The sequence below is a fragment of the Pinus tabuliformis genome, chromosome 7 (genome assembly GCF_031772625.1).
Source record: "Pinus tabuliformis cultivar Carrire ecotype Pingquan chromosome 7, CPIR1, whole genome shotgun sequence".
Taxonomy (NCBI): Eukaryota; Viridiplantae; Streptophyta; class Pinopsida; order Pinales; family Pinaceae; genus Pinus; species Pinus tabuliformis.
This window is the reverse complement of record NC_142293.1, coordinates 1,787,082,402-1,787,106,585: the sequence shown is the minus strand read 5'-3', so window position 1 is coordinate 1,787,106,585 and position 24,184 is coordinate 1,787,082,402.

Below are 24,184 nucleotides of genomic sequence, written 5' to 3'. Positions count from 1 at the left end.
TTTTGGAGATCTGCCCTTGGTCCGCGGACCATGGGATTGTATAAAAAGGAGAGTCTTAGAGAGTCTAAGGCAGTTCAATAGTCATGAGTCATTGATGTCATAGGTTTGTGAGAGCTAAGAGTGAGAGTCTTAGCGGAGGAAGAGGCTCTACAGCTGAGTGCACAAAGGCCTAGGGTAGAAGTCCGCAGCTGAGTGCGTGGACCCCTGCAACTATGTGCATAGGGCGGTTAGAGTCTGTATTGAAAATCTGAATCATCAATAAAGAGAAGTGTTATGAACTTACTATGTACTTTCCATCTGTTTAGCATTATTTTACTGTTGTTATAAATGTTGTGATTATGCTATGTTGAATGCTAAGTTTCAGATATCATGTTAAGTTGATGTGCGAAAATATATGTTTCCATCTGTTGCATGAACGCAAGTAATAATATATGTTTACACGAGGATAATCTTACTTGTATGGTAAAGTTGGCTAATACCTAAGACAATTTGGGAACCAAGTCAATAACCTAGTTACAAAGGTGCATAAGTGCTTGAATCATAATCTAGGGTTGCGCGAAGGGCAATCAGGTACCTTCACAGAGGTTCTGAAAGATGGAGGAGGAAGTACATTGATAAGCCCTAAAGGCTTATTGATATGCATGAATATAGAAGTAAGGGTATAAAAACGACATCACAACTATCTCGGGGTGCGGAAACTTGGTTCCTGCATCCCCCCATACTGCTTCGGGTGAGACTTCAGTCTGCGCTCCGTGGATTGATGCTGAAAGGGCCAGTAGTGTAGGGATTTGCTTGGCTTTTTAACGGTGAACCTGGGTCAGGTCCCATCAAGCCAACATCTCCTCTATTCCTTTTCTCGGTTAAACATATTATAGAAAATTCCCAGATCACAATTATTTCAATCTAGGAGAAGGGTGATATGTAATTGTGAGTATAATATAATCAGAGTCTTAGTTTTCATTTCTGGTGTTGCTCTGCTTCTAGAAGGCCTGGATAGTAGCCCAACATATTCACCTTCAGAACACAAGAATTGATTCACCTCCAATGAGCCTAGTCAGTACCTCATCGAAGTTACTAGATTCACCCCTCTGCGCAAGAAGCTCTTCTTTCACCATTTATTTATTTTATTTATAGAAATGTGCTTAGGCACTTACTATTTCACAAGGGTGGAAGAGGGATACCAACATATTGAGAGCAAAATAGGTTGTTCCTACAGAGAAGGTTATATATACCTCTGATATTGGTTTTCTTGCTATTGGTTTTCCCTTCCCCTTCTCTAATCGGTTGGATTGGTAAGAAAAACACCATTTAATTTAAATACCAAGTTAAGGAACGAATCGTAAAATAGGTATGGGTGTCATCGTTCTACTTATGGATTTCCATTCGAATGGATCATATTTTCCATTTAGACTGTAATATTCCTAACCCAAAATATTCCTCAAACCCCAGCAAAAACTCTAATCAAATTATATGTGCAAATGATATAATAACCCAGAAGTGATAAAATAACAGTGGAACAGCATATAATAATGTAAGCCAGAAATATAAGTAGATACACAAGAAATGCAGTGAGAAATGCTAAGCCATTTTATTATACTGAGCAATAAATGAGTACAAGAGGTGATTAGGCAATTGGCACCTCGACTTGCACAAGGCAAGTGAAGAAATACTCTCAGAATGACAAGAATGGCCTCTTTGTGTGGATGTTGTTGATGTGCTGTTGTTGCTGCTAGAAAACAAATGATGATTTGGGGCTGCTCCCCTCCTCAGAAAAAGCTGAAACTCTAGATTCGGGCTCTACTCAAGAAACCCAGAAAAACCCAGAAAGATTTCCTGGAATGGCCTCACACTGATTTGCGTCCCAGCTACTGGGAAACTGTCATGCTACTACTGCTACTGGAAATCGAATGAGGATTTGGGGCTGCTCCCCTCCTCAGAAAATGCTGAAACTCTGGAATCAGGCTCTACTCAAAAAGCCCAGAAAGCTTCTCTGAAATGGCCGACCCCCGAAAATTATCCCCTTGGGGTTTTGCGCAGTTCCTCAAAGAAGCTGATGAAACTACTGCTGAAATGCTGATGAATCTACTGCTGGAATGCCAATGGAAATACCTTGCTCGAGTAGGCACTTGAAGTCCCCCGAGGCTAAGGGTGAGATCTCCAAACAGAGACACTCAATGCACTAAACAATGCTGCAGACTAGCTAAACAGCCAGCGTGCTCTAAGTCAAAATGACTATCACAAATGCTCATAACCAAAATGATCCCAAATGAGGGGGTTCCTCTCTATTTTATAGCCTCTGCCTCTCACAATCTGTTGGCTCACTTTCTCCTGCATGATCGCCTTCTTGCCATGTGTTCCTTCCCTCCTGCGCAATCCCTCCATGTGTCTGCGTGGGCCCCATTTCTACATCCCCTTTGGCCCCCTTGGTTCCCCCTTAAGTCACAACGTTGTGCTACCTAGGAAGTGACTTTTTATTTTAAAGTGAGTTATGTCCCCCTTTCCTCACTTTTTATTTACAAATAACTATAGAAGGCAAAAATCGAACAAAATCGAATATTCCAATCAACCATAGCTAATTAGGAATATTACGTAGACATCATTGAATTTAAATATATATAAACCCAAATAGAGAAGAGACAACATATTGGCCAAGCATTGTTCATCATCACAATTGCCCTTTTACAGTTTTGGTACATTGTCTTTTGAGCCAAATAGGAGTATATTTCATGAGAAGTCTTATTAAGAAAAACATGAAAGAAAAGACAGGACAAAAAAACGAAACAAGACCAAAATAGAAAATCAAATATAGAGATGAACTGAAAGAAACATGAAGAACAAAAAAGAAGAAAATAAAACAAATGCAAAGACTAGATGGAGAGATAGTGCAGGATGAGTGCAAAAGGAAACTAGAATGCAACTAGACCTACTCCTAACATAAACAACTAGAAGTTCAGGGTCAATGAAGCCAATGTAAATGCTCCTGACCTGCTATCACAAAGATACAAGCGATTAAAGCAGATATATGATCATGTGCAAAAGAAAAGATAAGAACTTGAAGTATCTTGCACCAAAGATATAAGGTCCTTGCTATATGTAAAAATATGTGTCATATAAATTAACTTTAACCAACCTGCCACCTTACCTTTTTGATTAAAAACACAATCAAACAAACCTCGGAAACTTCTTATGAGTGTACCTTCATCCGTGTTGTATTGCTTAGCAAGCATCGGGAAAGATCGAAGATTGTTGCTAGCATAAGGTCTTGCTAATTAATATGCTTGCAACTAGTCATAGATTGGATCATGAAATCCGAGACAATCCTCTTCAAAATCCATGAAATCTGTGAGAAGATGAATTTAATGGCATGGAATCATGATGGGAATCTTGTAAGGGAAAATTTATTTGATCATATTCAGAAAGCTTGTCAAAATAGTGAGGACCTGACATAACCATCAACAAAGGCTGGAGTGCTTCAACTACTTGACAAGTATTCAAATAGTGAGATGATAAATCGTAAAGATCAATAGATGCACAACAACTATCATTCGATTTATTAGTGGGAAAATAGTTAATTGAATTACAACTATTAGGACCAAAATTATGATCAAATGGACTTATTAAGGCATGATATTCTCAATTAGTGAACAATAAAGATAGATCAATTTGAACAAATTTGCAAACACTTTGAACAATAGAATCATCTTCCTCGCATGTTGAATGTAACAAACTATTTTCTTGTACCTGCTACAAAATGAATCAAGATCACAATCATCAAAATAATTGAAAATGAATGCTAGTATGGTGAGTACATGAAACCATTCAGGACACAATGGGTGAAAAAGAGGAATTTGATTCAGCAAATAAGTCATGCATTCACTAACAATAAAGAGGACACATGATGCCATGAAGAAAATTATTAGAATTATAATATTCACAAGAAAGACAAGAAGTTGATTATTTTCAAAAGTATCTGATAGGTAAGAATATTTCATTCGATGGTAATATTTAAAATGATCAGCTTCAAAGCTCTGTGTGTCCACGACAGATATGAATTCCAAGCCCAAATTTGATACAAGAGAATTGCATGAAGATGAACTAACTAAAACATAATCTTCAATCCGATCAGAAACCAAACCTTGAAAGTTAGAACCTTGAATCTTCCAAAAAGGAATTTACATTTAGTGAGACCATGGAAAAAAATTTCTTTTGTGAGAAAATCTAGATCTGACTTGGTTCAGGAATAGTATCAGTATTGAAAGAACCTGACATAACCATCAATGAAATATGAAGTGCCTTGACTTCCCAACAAGTCCCAGAGCTTTCAAGGAGTGTATATTTCATTTTGAAGATTGAATTAGATCATTCATGGCATGTGGACAACTATTACTAGTAATTTGAACAAGATAACTACTATCTGAATGAAAACCATCTATATCACTGGTTTGATCAGATTTTCCAAATTCAAAAAATAGGTCACTCAAGTCATAAGAATATTCTAATTGAACATCTAAGGATGGATAGATTGGATCAATCTCATGAATAAGACAAAAGGATTTTCTTCATGCAATACTGGAAATGATAAGGAATGGAATGGATACTTGATGATTTGATTTCTTTCTCCCTCATCATGGATGACCTCACTACCTTGTTCCAATCCAAGATTCAACTCATTAGATGATGAACTTGAATAACATGGAGTATATTCTTCAAAACTTAATTCATTACAAACAATAGAGCACAAGGGAGAGTGAGCTGAAGAAGAAATTTCCATAAGAAAATCTTCTTTGACCGAATCAAATTCTAGATCAAAATCCTTCAAATCAAAATATTCTTGAGAAACTGAAATATCAATTGGTGCACTTGGGCATACATCATCACATGCATCAATAGGATCAACATAATCAGAATGATGGTTGCCTAAGACTTCAGTTGACTAATTAGGCAAATTGATTTCATTCTGAAAAGAGTGTGGAATGACCTGTTAAAGAGTTTTTTAACCCAACGTTTCGGACTTCAAAGTGAATCCATCATCAGGGGAACACTTAATATCTTGAGAAGATTTAATGTAAAAGAGCTAATGATTTATATGTATTTAAGTGAATAATATTTTGAGAAAAAACTTAGTCGGCTAAATATTATTTTGAATATTATATTAATTAATTTAATATGTAATAATGTGCATAATCATTATTAAAATTTTCATTTAATTTAATATATTTCTTTATTAGTTTATGTAGAAATTTTATTTATTATATGTAGTGAAGGTACTAGTTATATTTAATATGTAATAATGTACATAATCTTTATTAAAATTTTCATTTAATTTAATATATTTCCTTATTAGTCTATGTAGGAATTTTATTTAATTATATGTAGTGAAAATATTAGTTATATTTAGTTATCATGATAAATATTTTTTAATAAATAATGAGACCTATAAATATTTAAATTGTGATTAATTAAAATTAGGAATTATGATTTGAAAAGAAAATCTATTATATTGGTTTGGTATTTATGATTTGAAAAGAAATTATATAGGATTAGTTAAAAAATAATTATTTAGTTATCATTGTATGAGGTAGATTATATGCTTATCATTTATTAGTTTGTGTTTTAGCATGTAATCATTATTGTAAATATTTAAATATTTAGTATTTAATTTAATGATTTTCGTTTAGCTTATGTAGCTTATTGATGTTTATAAGGTGTAATAGGAGGAATATAATTATCATATGTTGAGAATGTTATCATTGTAAATAATTAGATATCAAAATAAATGATAATCATTTTAATTGTTTTTAATAAATAATGTAACCTATGAATATTTAAATTGATTACCAAGATTACTAGATTCAAAATCAGTTAAGGATGGAGAAACACCATCTTCACATGGAGGACTTTGGAAAAGGAAAGAAAGATTAAAATAATATTCACCTTCCTACTCCTCTACCTGTGAAATGTGACTACCTTGCATCTAATCATTGTTTATATTAGGAAGATACTAATCATGCAGATCAATAGGAAAGGGGTTATGAGAATGAGATGACAGAGAAGGCCACATATCCCTTGAAAAGATCCTTTCAATATTGGAGTTATAAGTGTTAATATCACATTGAAATATCAAGGGATTGGTCTTCACCCTACATTCAAAGTTTTCTTGGATGAAATCTCAGATAAATGGACCAACAATCAGATTTACAAATTTCCCAATACCAACATCGAAGGAGGAGGAGAAGGAATAAAAGGAATGGTAGAGTCATCCTTTGAAACTAGAAATGTGTCATGATTAATGAAAGTCAAGGGAGCACTATTGACCAAGGGTTTAGATTCAAATTGCTTCAAGGAGATTTTAACCAAGCGCTAAAACTTTTATTTAAGGAAATCCCAATCTGTATCCTCTCCGGGAAACTCATAACATAGGTGAAGGGATCTATTATCAAAATCCTAAATTGACTCATCAGGCTTAATCACTACAAGGAAAAGACCTTCTAGCAAAGGTTTTTGCAGAAGCCCTTATAAAAATAGCCCAAAAACCCGTTTGTCGTGGAGCTCACTAGCGAAGGTGGTCGGGTGGATTTTTTTGGATGATTTATATAAAATCTACAAATGCACTGGTGATTTACTAAACATACAAGCATTGATGCTTCATATAACATGGTGCATCGTGGAAAATTTATTTTCATAAAATAAAAAAACATGGTGCGCTAAACAACACAATGCACCAGTGATTTAACAGTAGGTAGCCCTAGTGCCCTTAATGTAGAAAAATGAACCGGTGCATATGACTAAGGAGCATTGTTGTAGTTTTAAATTTCAAAAAATGCAGTGCTATTTTCCAATGACACTCCGATGCGGTAAATGTACTAAAACGTTGTGGGGTTTCTTCTAAAGAGCACCACTAAGTGTTTTTAAATTTCTAAAAATAGAGCGGTGCTATAGTAAAACCACAACACTTGTACAATACATGTATAGAAACATCTCGGGGCATCTCGCGAAATGCACCGTGATATTTTTTTAATTAATAAAAAATGCAATGCTTTTGGATATATCTCGCCCCGGCGTGGTTAGCTAAAGCACTGGAGGGTTAAATAAAAAAACCTCGATAGTTGTAGATTAAATTTTACCATCTACAATACGAGAGAGCTATAAAGCACCGATGCCACTCTTGCCACATGCAAGTTCCCTGATGTCGGTGCTTCTCTTGCTCAACATCTTTCTGTACCGTGCTCTCGCTATTTGAGTTTCCAATTTTTTCAAATGATGTTATTTTTTTTCTCCATTACATGTCCACAATGCCTCCCTAATGACCAAATGTCTAGGTAATGTTTATGTTTCTTTGTAATTTAAGTTTTTAGTATATTAGAATTGCAAATAGGTTAATTTTCCCATTGTTTTAAAAAAAAAAATCATTGCGCAGTGCACTTGATATGTTCGGCTCACACTGGGCTCAGTGTGCTCTGTAAATTTACAGGGTGCATCACATGTCGGTGTGTGAACATAACACACCGCAATTGTTGTGGTGTGTTTTGTAAATGAAATTGCATCAGGAAAAATACAATAGATTGTACGTCGGTGTGTCACACCTAGTGCATTTATATTTACCAAACAAACTGCAAAAATAATATTTAAAAATATAGGTTTAGCTCGATGCGTTCGATAACCTGAACGTTCCGAACTGGTGTGAAAAGGTTATACATGTGCACCAGTGCACAAGTGTGCCACACTGCTATAAAATAAATAAATTTTTGAACCAACATCAGTGCATCATACTTATGTGGACATCGATATTGATGCGTTTAATCATGCAAATCTGTACTCTTGACTGGTAGGGGAGCACTGGTTTAATCCTTGCATTTCTAATTCTGATATTTGTATGCTTTGCAATGTACTACCTTATGACCAAAATTATTGCAGATAAAATAATATCCATAGAAAAATTTTGGGTACCCGGGAGTAAAGAATCCCCTTGAGGAAGTTGATCTCTATTTTTTGATTTGACAAAACTTTGGCCTCTATTGCCTCCTCACTCTCTTGTTACTTGTGTGGATTGGATGATTATGCTTCTGTTGATCCTTGCCTTCACTATTAGGTATGATGTGCTGTCTAATTGTTCCTTTGAGAGCATTAGCATAACTCTTTGCTTCCTCTACTTTGGATCTTGATTCACCATTGACTTTTTCAAGTGTTTCTTTGTAACCAAGTCCTCTTTTGATTGACAAAGATCATTGGTTGTTGATAATGTTGTCCAAAGTTTTAGATCCCTTCATAAATTTTAGGTTCAAATTCAACTGAGTTTTAATTTTTTCTAGATCTTTTCTCAGGGACACAATTTCTAACTTTAGTTTTTCATAGTATTTCCCCTTTTCATGTAGTTGGCCCATTATAATTTCCTCTACTTAGTTGGCTTCTTCCAGTTGGATTCTTAAAAGAACCATTTCTTCATCAACATTATCATGTTCTTCTTTGTAGACTTAGAGTTCCTCTTTTTGTTCTTTTTTCTTACTTTTAAGCCTCTTTGTTTCCTCTAGTGCACTTATGAGTTCATGATCTGTAAATTGTCGTGGATTTTCCACTGGAAAATTCATCATAACAGATTTAATAATATTATATTAGAACTCTGAAAATTCTACACTATTACAATGTATTAAACTTTAAGATCTATGGATTTAACTATAATTAGTGCATGCATGTGAATGAAAATTATGCAGAACAAAAAAATAAGCACACACACACACACACAAGACACAAGATATGCTCTTTGGGAAACCATTTCAGGAGAAAACCCAGTTGGAAGGTGAGGCTGCTTCACTCTCTTTCTTTGTCTGGAAATATGGATGCAAGTACAAAGAAGTAATTCCTATGGCCCATAGGTTGCTACATGCACATATCCTCTATGTGTTCTCTACCTCCTATCTCTCTTGGCTATCTTTGCTCAACTATGGAACAAAATGATGTCGAAAGAATGGAATGCCTCTTCATCCTAGTGGCCCAGTTATAACACAACCCGATAGCCTACTAATGGTTAAGTTTGACTACGTCAACTCTTAACTAGAGTTATAAAATAGACTCTTCTAGAGTCTTTTACATCACAAACACGTCGCTAGCCCCTTTTCCATGAATAATGGGGCTGATGTGGCATCCTCCCCAAGTATAGGCATGAAAATAGGAAGGTCGACTTCTGAATGGCATAACTTTTGCATACAGAGTCTGATTGATGTGCTTCTTGCGCTGTTGGAAAGGTCTCTATGTGTAGAATAGCATGAAAAAGTGTGACACTAAAGCAACAAAGTTTTACCCCCACAAAATGTCGTTTGATGTCTCAAAACGCTTCTCGAAGGTTTCTAACCTTGTCTCGCCAAACTAGGCCATGTTGGTAAAAACGGTCCCGTGACCTGATTCCTCCACTTTTTCCACTCCAACTACATTGCGATGGATGACAAACAATATAATGATCCAATTCGGATCAGTTCACCATCAATGTCAAAAATTGCTTCACTTTCTTCTGGATCAATTTTCTCTTGACTAGACATATGGTTTTCTAATGCCATGAGGAGCTTCCCATCCAGGTTTGCATCAAATTTAATCCTCTCCATCTTGTAATGAACTGCAACTCTCCTCCTTTGACTAGAAACATTCATTTTTAAAGAAATTATTTTTGTTATTCTTCTTAAATTTTTTCTTTTCCTTTTCTTCCTTTTCAACAATATTATTTTCTTTATAAGGACAGTTTGTAGAAAAGTACCTTATTTTACCACATTGAAAACATTTGAATCGTAACATACTTTTATACTTTTTGGAACCTCATTGTAGCTTTCTCACAAAGTTTGCTTCCTCTTCATTTGAAATGTGGTAAGAACAGTCTTGATCTTGATGTTCTTTTGACTTGTTAGATACTTCGAAGGCAACTTCTCTAAGTTCTGGTTGATTCTTCTTTATTCTCATCCCATAAGTAATAAGTATTCCTTTAAGTCTTTCCATGGCTAATTTGTCCAATTCATGCATTTATTCTATAAGAAAGACTTTGGCATCAAATCTAGAAGAAAACGATCTTAAAACCTTATGTACTACTATAGCATCATTAATCTGATCACTTAATCCTTTCATTGTGTTTACAACCTCATCCACTCTAAGAAATAAACTTCTTATGTTTTCATCCTCATTCATTTTCAGGTTTTCATATTGTATCTAGTAAACTTGGAGTTTGGCAATTTTAACCTTAATACCCCCTTCATAATTGTTTACATGCTTGTCCTGTATTTCTTTATCTGAATCATACTGCATCATTTTGAAAAATTATAATTTTGTAAGTCAACCCAAGAGTTGCATTTATAGCCCTAGCATTGCAGTCATAGCTTTTCTTACCAACTTCATCAGTTGGAAGGGTTGTAGGGTTTTGATACCCATTCAACACAATTTACAAAATAGTGACATCAATTAAGTATTCATTTTTATTTCCAAAAAATAAAAATAAAAATTCCATTGAATAGAGGAGGTATGATTGAGAATGAACCATCTCAAACTGGCATTTTCCTTGTGAAATCTTCCTTCCAGTGGTTAAATTGTTATTGAATAAACCTTGCTTTAATACCAATAGTTGAATAGTGAGAGGGGGGATGAATTGATATTCTTATAATTTAAAACTTTCGCTTCAATAATTTTCTCTTTTGCATTTATGAAATAAGTGGAAAACCACACAAAATCAAATGAACACATATAACACAAGATATTTAATGTGCTAACCCATAAAGGGGGAAAACCACAAAAAATTAATCTTTGAATGATGATTGCAGGCACTAACATACAATTATTGTTATAGATCTGATCCAAAAATATAAGAGAATACAAATAAACCCATAAATAAGATAGACATAGATATAAATGCTTCTTTATTGATCAAACCCTTAAGGTAGGGCAACACCATACATTCACTCCTTAAGGAAGGAGAACACTCCACAAGCCATATGCCTGTTCATACAATAATCCTTGACTATCTTCCTTCACTTGGAGTCTCTAGCCTCTGTATAGGCCTCATACATACAATACCATGGGTCATTACCATGGTTCCCTCATACCATCAACTAATACCATGGGCCCCTTACATTATTATTAACTACTTGTGGTCCCTTACATGATATGGACTAACCACCTTATTTGTTACTATGGCCCATCCCATTATTACATTATTACCTTGGGTACCTCCTTTTGTACCACATATTACCCCCCCTAGGTATATAACATTCCACCCCCCTTAGCATGTTTCGTCCCCGAAACATGGGAAGAACATAAATAATAAGATTTACTCAAAAGAGTAGTCCACTGATACCATGCACGTGCATCTAGCCATCCAAGAGAAAGGTGAACCCTCGATCTTGCTGGTGCCTCACTCGCTTGAGATGGAAGTTGACCGTGGCAGCTCTTTTGTGTTGATGTGTAGTAGGTGGATCTTCTCTCCTCGCTATTCGTCATACGGGGGTTGTTGTCCTTGTGACTACTTGGTTTCCATCTTGATGGTTGTCTTGTGGGGTGATGTGGGTGATGATATGTTGAAGTTTTAACCCACGATGTCTTTTTCTTTAATTCACCCTGCTGTGGTGCTTGTTGTGGTGTCTTCTTTTCCAATATGACTTCAACCACTGAACCCTCATCAGATGTGTCAACACCTGTTACCTTTTCGGCTTCAGCCTCTGTTTGTGTTTGATTTTCGACCATCAACTGCTCATCATCTGATATGTCAGTCCCTGGAACATCTTCTGCGTCAACCTCCGTGGACTCTACCTGCTTATTGATGGAAATATCATGTAATGTAATTTTCTTCTTTTTATACCAAAGCTTCAGGAATTTCTTTTGCACATTAATATTGACCGTACCCATAGATTCCATCCAAGGATATCCCAAAACAACATCCATGTTATCCATATCTGAAGTATAAAAGTCACAATCCAACACATACTTATCCATAGAAAGCTTCAAATCTTTATAAACTTGAACATCCTCATTATCAACGTGTATGTTTTCAATGTGTTTTGTTGGAACTTGCAATTTTTTTGCCAAATTAACATTGATAAAATTATGCTTACAACTAGGATTTATAGACACAACGATCTTCTCCTTTTGAATGAATCCATGAACCTGCAATAAGGAGATACCAGCAGAAAATAACCCTTTAGGTTCCTTGGTTTCCTTCTTTCCTGTAAAAATAAAATCTTTGCTAGGTTGTGTGTCTGTCTGTGTGAGCTTATCCACAAGATTAGCTTTACGGTCAAAGTGGTCCATAAGAGCTTTTGTGAATTTGTCCCAAGTCAAGGGCCTTCGATAGCAACGTTGATGCCCTTGCCACCATTGCAATCTTTCAATGTCCAAGTACATTGTTCCCACACTCAGCTGAGTCTCATCATCCATGATGTAATTCAATCTAAAACATTTCTCCATTTGTGCTATCCATTTGGCTGGATGAGAGCCATCAAATGGATACAAGTCCCTCAAATTCAGATCTAGGCGCGCCATCACAAAAAATTGGCGAAAATTTGAAATGGTCACAATTCCGTCAATATTGCTCAGAATCCCTATTATAACCTGTTTCCAGAAATGGAACAATCATTCTGCATCTTCCCATGTGATAGAAATCTTGATCCAGACACTAGAATTTCAGATTTGTGCTGCAACTCTCCAGCCGTCACCAAAATTTCTGCAAAAAAGAGCAGATTTTAAATCAGCGATATCTCCCTCATCCGGACTCCTATTCGACTGATTTTTTTTTTGAATTTGGGTATTCTTTCACAAAAAATCCAGATCTACAATTAGATTTTTTAGATCTTGCACCAGGACGTCAGATCTGCGCCGCAAACTCGCTGCCCTGAAAAATTGTCTGCAACCCAACTGATTTTTAGATCAGCGATATCTCCTTCATCCGGACTCCGATTCAACCGATTTTTTGTTTTGAAATCAGCTATTTTTTCACAAAGAATACAGATCTGCAATTAGATTTTGCAGATTTTGCACCAAAACATACAGATCTGATCTGCAAACTTGCCGCCCCCGAAATCCTGCAAAAAATTAAAAAAAAAATTCTCCACTGTTTGCCCAAGAAAGTGCTCTGATACCACTTGTTATAGATCTGATCCAAAAATATAAGAGAATACAAATAAACCCAGAAATAAGATATACATAGATAGAAATGCTTCTTTATTGATCAAACCCTTAAGGTAGGGCAACACCATACATTCACTCCTTAAGGACGGAGAACATTCCACAAGCCATATGCATGTTCATACAATAATCCTTGACTATCTTCCTTCACTTGGAGTCTCTAGCCTCTATATAGGCCTCATACATACAATACCATGGGTCATTACCATGGTTCCCTCATACCATCAACTAATACCATGGGCCCCTTATATTATTATTAACTACTTGTGGTCCCTTACATGATATGGGTTAACCACCTTATTTATTACTATGGCCCATCCCATTATTACATTATTACCTTGGGTACCTCCCTTTGTACCACATATTACCCCCCCTAGGTATATAACAATTACAAAGTTTGCAAGCATCCACTTGCAGGAGACATTTACCCCCTTTTAAATTTGTTGGCTCCAACTTGCTAGAGACACCAATCTCCAAAGTTTTGTAGGCATTGATTTGAAGGGAGTTTTGATCCTCTATAAAACTTTTATTTAAAAAGTGCTTGTTACAATCTAGTCTCTTCCACCTTTTATAGTAACTTGACATATACGTTTTCTATATCACTCACTCTAATTGTCCTTCTCACACTATCACTGTAAATTAACTCGAGCAGAAAATTCTCTCTTCTTCACACAATCTCTTAATTTTTCAGTTACACCTTTTATGCATCTGCACATTTTCAACCCTTCTTTACGATGGGTAGGTATCAATTCATGGTATCATGGATCACTTTTGACCATTTCAACAAGCTCTATTCCATTCATTTATTGTTTCATGTCACTGAATCTTATATCACGCTTAAGGATTCTACTTCTGCATGTGTTTCACAAGCCCAATTTAACATTTACTGTTTCATGTCACTGAATCTTATATCACGCTTAAGGATTGTACTTCTGCATGTGTTTCACAAACCCAGTTTTTTAAATTATGGGTTTGTATTTGTAAATGGCATGAGAGAGTCTTTAGCTCCTTGACCTTAGCTAATTTCCTTTCTCGTGTGTCTTTGTTACCTTGAGGTCTCTCCCACGTGACTAAGGCCATGATTATCACCTTAAAACAACCTCTACACAATGTATTTGGTATCCGGGCCTTTGCAGGCACGACCAACTTTCTCATAAGGCAGATACCCGAATGCCAGATTTCCCTTTAATAGCCTTTATCCCTGGGCATTTAGCAACTGAGCTATTTCTGACCTAGGGCTGGAACCTTGGGCTGAATATGTTGCAACTTGAAGTTGTTCACCATGGATGTCCGGATGGCTGGATATATTCTTTTGTGTGTAACCTCAACACCAAACAAAAATGCGCCCTATTTGCTTGAATTCAGATCCAGGACTTTGCAGATGAGAACACTTGCTCCATGACTAGATGGACAGATACACAAATTCATTTTTCTCCATATAGAACTTCAATGTCAAAACTTTGACTTGAATGCCTTCACTCGAATTCAGATCCAGGCTATTTGCAGACATGTGAACTTGCTTCACCCCTGGATAGTCGAATCCTTAGATAACTCTACTTGCTCCAGGATAGCCTAATAACCAGGCAACGGTCCCACTGAATTGGTCTACTAATTTGGCACATTTTCCTGATTCAACGCCATTTTAACCAAATCGAAATACACTGGAAAACCTTTGCAAAACCATTCCCATGGCACAAATTTTGATATTGCCACATATGCTACCCTGTCATTGCCATTTCATCTACAACATCAATATACCGCTACATGGAATCCTTGATGTTGTCACGTGTTGGGTACCTTCCACATGTCACCTACCACTTGTCTAAAAACGAGTTCCATGTATCAGTTTCTCGTATTGCCATGTCACCACTCTGCCACCTAGTGCCACTGGTAGTACGACGTCACATTGCCACCTGTCTGGGTCCACTTGCAAGCTTAGATGAATAAATCTAGATCCAGGTGTTCTCTTAAGTCACTGCCTTGGTGCATCCACGAATGCCCGAATGCTTGGATACCCCACAAGAGGCCCAGATATGAGAGAATGAGCTAGATATCCACCTCCAGCATTGACTTGGTGCATCCCCAGATATCCAGATGGCTGGATTCTGATAGTTGATGGTTCATTCATTGCAAATTTCTGTCAAATGATAACAGGGAGTGGGAAAGTGGGTTTTTAGTGCTTTTTTCATTTGATGAGTGTTTTTTTGTTTTTTCGTGAAGTTTGCTGATATTTTCTTCTGGGCAACGTTAAGTTACACAAAGCACCTCTAACCAATAGTCTCCTTGTCTCCTTGTACTTGACATCAAAGACAACATGCTGCTTTCTATTCTCTGCGACGTCGCCCTTGTGAGTTTCTAGGAAATTGGCAATTTACAGGAAAATGCCCGATATTGTGGAAAATGCCCAATACTACTTATACAAGCTGGCTTTGATGTCTTTTTATTCCAGAAGGAGAGCATTTATATTATGAAAGACATTTGAATGTATTTCAGCTTCTCTGCGATGTTGAAGTTACCCTTGTGATGTTGAAGTTACCCTTGCTAGTTTCTAGGAAACTGGCAATATCTTCGAGTTTGCAAGCAAGCCACTGCGAGTATATTGCTTTCTTAAAAGTATGTATTTGCTTGTACTTGCTCTTGGCGAAATAACTATTATGAATTTATGGGAATAAACAGTTCACTGTTGGTATATGCTCTTGGCGAAATAACTATTATGAATTTACTGGAACAATGCACGGCATGAAACTAATTAAGATGGGTATCTTTATAGGTCTCTTCATCATACATAAAAAGCATCTCTAGTGGAGATGGATTAACAATCCTCTCTTTTTCTGAGCATGAGGTATTACTAAAAACTCTCCAACTCTTTCAAATTTTTCTTGGATTCATTTGCTTTTGGGATTTTCCCAGGTTTTATGGGTGCGTCTCATTTGTCTTGGTATATGGTTCATAATAATTTTCATCTCATTGAATTTTTTTACAAGATAGTAGTTATTGTTCTTCCTTTATAAAGTAGTAGTTATTTAAGTTTACAAGATAATAGTTAACATACTAAATAGGTTGCTTGTTTCTGGGTTGTGTTTTTATCTTCCAAAATAATATAATATTGTGAGATAATTAATAATTAACAATCCTCTCTTTTTCTAAGCATCAGATATGTCAAACTCTTTCTTGGACTCATTTGCTTTTGGTATTTTCCCAGGTTTTAAAACTATCAAACTCTTTCTTGGACTCATGAATAACTAAAAACTTTATCTCATTCAAAGGTGCATTTCAACCCACCCAGTCCTGCCCCTATTATTATTATTATTGAAGGCCCATCGACTAACAAACTTGATGTGCGGCCCTATATTATTTAAGCTCAACCTTCCCCTTATTAATTAAGAACCACAGCTTTATGCCCTTATAATAAGAGTAGGGGAGTCAAATCCACCATTGAGGGATAAGGAGTACTAGAGGGAAATAGAGAGGTTACTACTCGCCTCGCCTTTCCATAGCCCCTATTATTAGTATGAAAGGGATTTCGACAACAGAGAAAGTAGGGTGGGAAGGTTGGTTAGAAAATGCATCTATTCGGCCAATTACAACATGCATTGGCACATTATGAGATTATTCGGGTTCCTTCCAATTCTCATCTGTTTTTGGGATTTTCCCAAGTTTTATGGATGTCCCTATATGGTTCATAATAATTTTTATCTTATGGATTTTACAAGATAGTAATTATTGTTCTTCTTTCGCAAAGTACTAGTTATTTGAGTTTACAAGATAACAGTTAACATACTAAATAGATTGTTTGTTTCTGGGTTGTGTTTTTACCTTCCAAACTAATATAATATTGTTGGGATAATTAATAATTTTCATCTCACTGAATTTTTTTACAAGATAGTTGTTATTGTTCTTCCTTCACAAAGTAGTAGTTATTTGAGTTTACAAGATAATAGTTAACATACTAAATAAATTTCTTGTTTCTAGGTTGTGTTTTTACCTTGAAAATAATACAATATTGTTGGGATAATAATTCTTATCTCACTGATTTTTTTAACAAGATAGTAGTTACTTTTCTAAGTTGTGTTTTTACCTTCCAAAATGATATAATATTGCTGGGAAGATCAACTTTTTATAGTTTTGTAAACGTTATTAAGTGAAATAAAAATGGTTTTAGATAAATTTTTCTACCTTAATTGTAATATGTGTTTAAATAACTATAGTATATTCAATAAAAGTGAAGTCACTTACTCAAAAAAAACGTTATTAAGTGAAATAAAAATGGTTTTAGATAACTTTTTCTACCTTATTGTTATATGTGTTTAAATAACTATAGTATATTCAATAAAAGTGAAGTCACTTATGAGGAGCGATGGCGATGGTTAGGGTTTCGAACAGAGTTCTGGTTGCTGCCGCATCGGCTCCCAAGCCTGCCTCAAGGGCCGAAGGCGATCCAGGGGTTGGGGAAACGGTGATCGCTGCTGGAAGGTCGTCTCTACTGCAAGCATCTTCAAAGAAATGGCCGGTCTCACGCAGACGAATGTCTCAAATGCACCCAGATCAGCGTGGCTACGCATCTGTGGGGGTTTCTGTCACAAGATTTCACGCGATTCTGGATAGGGAAAGAAGTACAAGTCTTCAGCAAGATGGGGCGAAGGCATTAACGGAAGCTCCCATCTCTGCGTGGATATACGAGGAGGGTCTTCTTTTGCGAAAGATTGAGGCCCCAATCTACGCCCCTGAACAAAGAAGCCTGCTTGACGTATGGCGTTTAGAGGCTAGGCATTGTCCAACCCAGATCGCACGGAGAATCGGCAGGGGGGGACTGCATGATGCAAATCCGCTCCCTCCTACAACACACGGGCCCAAACATTGTAGTTTTGGCTTAGATCTATATGATCTAGCCTATATCCGAGCACAGATTGATCCCAGGCAGCAGATCGAAGGCACCATTCATAGATCGAGCAGAGTCCCCGCAGATCTTGACATGCAAAAGGAAAAACGAATAAAATCAGGGCCAGATCTGGAAGCTTGCTTACAGCCAGAGCAGGTAACAAATACTTGTTTTCAGATTCTGATAAAACCCCCACAGGGGAAAACCCGGTTAGTATGGGTCCATGCAGGAAGCACCTCCTTGCAACTAAAACAACAAATATGGGCAGAAATGGGATACCCAGTCCAGATCCAACATCTGGTCAGTGGTAGGCGGTCTCTCCAGGACTGTAGATCGATGGAAAGCTATGAGATTGGGCCAGGATCAATCATTACTTTAAACTTCAGATTGAGAGGAGGGGCTCCGCCTCAGGGACAGCAAAGCGGAGACAAGGGAAAAAAAACTGCACCCCAGCACCAACCCAAGGGAGGTTTATCCTACAAAAATATTTTACAGGGCAGCAGAGACCCAGGGTCCTCTCCAGATCAAGGCGGTCACATACCCAGGCCATATATAGTAGATCAGACAGAGCAAACCCCAGCCTTAAATTTAGATTCTACAGGGCTTGATGATTTTGTAAAGTCCTATGAAACGCAAGCTCTCATTTGTCGTTTCAACAGCTTTTGGCCTAAACCCATGGATCTATTCCATTGGATCTTCACCAGCTAGACCATGGAATGTGATATTCATCTATGCTCAAAGGGATTTTTTATAGTAAGATTTACATCAAAGGAAGTCAGAGATACAGTCATTAGTGCAGGGCCATGGTTTTGGGGAACATCAGGCTGTTTATGACCCCATGGTTTCCAGATTTTGATCCAAACAAAATGACTGTAACCAAAATGCCGGTCTGGGTTAGACTATACAATCTTCCTCTGCATTTCTGGAATGAACGAGTCTTGGAAGGCATTGGGAACAGCATAGGGAAATATATCAAAACAGATCTGGAAAGGATTGATGAAAGGATCTACACTTTCGCACGTATTTGTGTGGAAGTAGATTTAAGTAAAGGGCTGCCGGACAATATAAGGCTGATCTACAAACAACAAAACTGGTTGCAAGTCCTAGATTATGAAAACACCGCTTTTAGGTGTAGGCTCTGTAGGCAGACAGGACACTTACAAAGCTCATGTCCAGAAGCCAAGAGTAAAAAGAAGCAGAAAGGGAAGCAGAGGAAAGGATGGCAATTCTCACCCCCAGATTCAGAGGACGAAGAATCAGAAGCAGAGGAGGAAGAGATCACTGTAGAGAAGACTGAGGCAGCTCAAGAAATGGAGGAACAGAAAGGAACCACATCCGACAACAAGGCAGAGATGACAAGCGTGGATCCCAGCATGGGAGGCACCAAACGACATCACCACTCAGATACTTCAGATTCAGACAAAGAAACTGGCCCACAGAATGCAGAAACACAGATAGTCATTGCTTCGATCGAGCCCACTCAAGGAGAGTGGCGTAAGGTCGAAAAGAAAAAGGGGAGAAAAACTTGAAGCGTGAGTCTAACTCACTGCCGGAAATTCAGTTTTTTTGCCTCTTTCTTCCTCTCTTCTCTCTTCTCTTTTCTTATTCTTTTTGCACGTTAGTCTTCTAACGTTGCGTGGGGTGCGAAAGCACTCGAGCCCTTGCGGCAGCTCACAGAATGCTTCATTGCATATTCTAGTGTAACTTTTCATTATCTTTTTAATAAAAGGTTACCGTTTTTTTCCTTGGAAAAAAAAAAGTGAAGTCACTTACTCAAAAAAAATGCGTGTTAGTTAAAGGAAAATTACTTGCATTTAACTTGAGAATGTTTAAAATTGTAGGTAGAAATATAATAATCCTAATTTTTTCATATATATATATATATATATATATTCTATTTAAATATTCTAATGATTTTTTATTTTTATTTTTTTTATGATTTTTAGTAAGTAAATATTTTTACTTTTTTGAGTTAGTTTCTAGAGAACCCACAGTAATAACCATATTCGTCAACATTTCAAATCCCAATAGGGATCCATCATCAAGACTATTTTTGAAGCCAGTTTGGGGGAATCCATTCCTGGATGATACCAATATAAAATGGACTCATGGTAAAAGAGAGCTTGACAAGTTTTTTATTCACTTTAACTCTATCTCTCCCGAAATAAAATTTACTATGGAGTTGGAGGAAGACATTACCATCCCATTTTTAGACGTACTCATCATCAGAAAGGAGGATGGTTCATTCGGGCATAAGGTTTTCAGGAAGTCAACTCAGACATAAAGCTATCTCCCTCCACACTGATTCCCACCATCACCCATCCTAGAAGTTTGGTGTTCTGAACACTCTAGCTATCAGAGCCCTTCGAATTTATGACTCTGCACATCTAGACGAAGAGAAGAAGCATTTAGTTTCAGTATTTAAGGGTATAGGCTACAAAGAAAAAGAAATTAAAACAGCTATAGAGAGGGCTGAAAGAAGGGTGTTATAAGACCAACCTCAGTGTGGTAGGGTATTTCTACCTTATATTCAAAGGGTGATAGATAAGATTGCTAAAATTCTGAGAAAGAAAGACATAATCACACAATTCTCAGCACTTGGAACTATTAGGCAAGGTATGATATCTGTAAAAGATAATATTGATAGACATCAACTTAAGGGAGTTTATAAAATAAATTGTTCATGTGGAAAAGGTTACATTGGTGAAACAGGTCGCTCCTTGTAGACAAGACTGAAGGAACATAGAGTTGATATTAGGAATGGAAGGTCTTGTACTTCAGCCGTGGCAGAGCATTCCTCAAAAACTAAGCACCATGTCTATTTGGAAAATGCCTCAATTGTCACAAGGGAAGAGCACTATCATAGGGGAAAGATTAGAGAGGCTCTTGAAATTATGAAACATCCACATAATCTCAACAGAGACAATGGTATTGAGATTAGTGAGAGAAATTAAGACCACCAATACATCCTAGGTATGACACTCAGTTGGTAGCTATCTCCCTCTCCTATCCTTCTAATCTTAATTTACAAATAAGCATAAAAGTTTGTGCTATTACTCTTAATAATTAGTATTTAATTATAACATTTATAATAATAGTTATAATAATAAGTATTATTACTATGATCGTTAATTATTATTATGTATTATTATTAGTAATTATTAGTAGAATTAATATTTATTAATAAATTATTTAACTAGCTATGAATCAATATCAATTAAAAAATTTAATAACAATACAAAAAAGTTTTTAATAATGTTTAAAATAATTAAATAAAATTAATTAATTTGTTAATTAGCTTCTTTTAATAAGAACATAAAATTTTCTAATATTATCAAGCATTGATATTCATTATGGTTAATAATTAATAATTATAATGATTATAATAATAATAATAATTATTAGTGAATAATTATTATTTATAAATAACTAGTACTTAATTACAAAGTCTATTAATCTATTACTCTCTTAATAAGAATTAGCATTTGATAGTAAATATTTATAATAATGATTACTATTATTAATTATTAGTATTATTATTAATTTATATTAAGAGTTATTTATATTTAGATTAAGATTAAGGATTAGTATTTAATTTTGAAGTTCTATTAATCAATCAATTGACTAATTCTCTTAATAATAAGATTTAATAATAGATAGTTTTTTAATATTTTTCAATTAATTAATTAACATCTAAATTATTAACTCTTCAAAAATTATAAAAATTATTTAAAAATTACAATAAAAAACTTAATAATTACAATACAAACTTTAAAATGTGGATAATAATAAATATTATTAAACAGTGGATCTTCATCTCTTCCTTAAATCAACTCACCTCATAACTATTTAAACCTCGCATTTAGCTCTTCAACTATCAGCGTTCAAATCAACTCATCTCATAACTATTTAAACCTCTCGTTTAGCTCTTCTACTATTAGCGTTCAAAAATAGTCGGATGGATCCCTGTTGGGATTTGAAACATTGACGAATATGGTTATTATTGTGGGTTCTCAAAAGATATAAACCACAGATGTCTAAAATCCAAATATTTTTAATATTTAGTATAATAGTAGATTTTTTTTGGGGCAAATAATGACTTGTTATTTATTATATTTTTTAAGTTATTTGTTTTTTTAAATAGTGTTTAGTAGACAAAAGTGTTGGTTGATATGTGCATGAAATTACAAAATCGAAAATTAAAATTTGTTTTAAAAAAAGTTATTTTCATTATATATTTTCCTTTAAAGGTTATTGTATTAAAAAAAAAACTTAAATCTTATGAGTACTAAATCAAAATAATGATTTTGAAGTTTAGAAAGGAAATATCTAAAGTAAAATATCATATTTAAGATAGTATAATAAGTCCCTCAACATAATTATAATCGGGTTGTTATGGTTGGCCCCATACAAGCTTCCCAACTCTCTTCCTCCAATTGTCTCCCATCACCAACGCAAGAAGCATCACATGGCATCCTCCTTTCTTTAGAAATTGGATTGCACCCATTCCCAAGTATCTAATGCTCTTCACACTCCCAAGTATCCGATGCTTCTTCACACTACCTCGCCTTGCTACAAATAACTCCATAATAGACATCAATTGTTTGTACAATTTTACATAGGTGACCTAGTCTTATTTTATCTAGATAAACTGTGTCTTAAGTGGAAGTGACATCACAAACTCAAGCTTATCTACTATAGTCCTTGTACTATTCTCAAGCATACAAGCTTCCCAACTCTCTTCCTCTAGTTATCTCCCATCACCAAGCCTCGCCTTGCTACAAATAACTCCATAATAGATATCAATTATTTGTACAATTTTGCATAGGTGACTGAGTCTAATTTTATCTAGATAAACGGTGTCTTAAGGGGAAGTGACATCACAAACTCAAGCGCATCTAATATAGTCCCTGTACTATTCTCAAGCATACAAGCTTCCCAACTCTCTTCCTCTAATTGTCTCCCATCACGAACGCAATTGTCTCCCATCACCAATGCAAGAAGAAGCACATGGCATCCTCCTTTCTTTAGAAATTGGATCGCACCCATTCCCAAGTATCCGATGCTCTTCACACTCCCAAGTATCCGATGCTCTTCACACTACCTCGCCTTGCTACAAATAACTCCATAATAGACATTAATTGTTTGTACAATTTTACATAGGTGACTGAGTCTAATTTTATCTAGATAAACTGTCTTAAGGGGAAGTGACATCACAAACTCAAGGGCATCTACTATAGTCCTTCTCAAGCAGGTTGGTGTGAATGCAGGTCATTTAGATTTTCCTTGCCAATGTTTCCTCCACAATGTGGATAATGTTAATAATCTCAAGCCCTATGAACCTCTATTCTCAAGCAGGTTGGTGTGAATGCAGGTCATTTAGATTTGCCTTGCTAACATTTCCTCCACAATGTGGATAATGTTAATAATCTCGAGCCCTGAACCTATATTCTCAAGCAGGTTGGTGTGAATGTAGGTCATTTAGATTTTCCTTGCCAACATTTTCTCCACAATGTGGATAATGCTAATAATCTCAAGCCCTATGAACCTCCTATTCTGGAAGAGGAAGTTCACATTTCCCACGCACCTGATAGAATTCTGGATTTTCAGTAGTTGTTGGAGGAAGACACACTACTAGACCTGTAGTAGCAGACTATGATGTATCTTGTTGGGCACCAAAGCCAACTACCTTCTTAGGAAAAATGGTTGTCCTAGGTTTCTTTTGAACATAGCTTCCCACCCCTTGTTGAGAAGGTGGGGTCATTTTTGCTAAAACAGTGAAGAACTGATGTGCCACATCTGGAAATCATTTATAGCTAGTCTTAATAGTTAGTTGTAGGATAATAAAGGCATGGTTAATCTTGAGCACTATGCATTTTCGGTTTATATTATTTCTTAGTTAAATCAGACTTTGTCAAAACTAATCAGATCTCATCTTAAGTAAAATATTATAAAAGGAATTTGCTTAGAAGCATAAGATACAAATGCTAGTTAAATCGGACTTTGTCAAAACTAATCAGATCTCATCTTAAGTAAAATATTATAAAAGGAATTTGCTCAGAAGCATAAGATACAAATGTTTTGGGAATCAATATTCTTGTGCATTTTATGTTTTAAAGTTTCCGTCTTCAACATTTGAGTGTTATGTCTTATCAATCA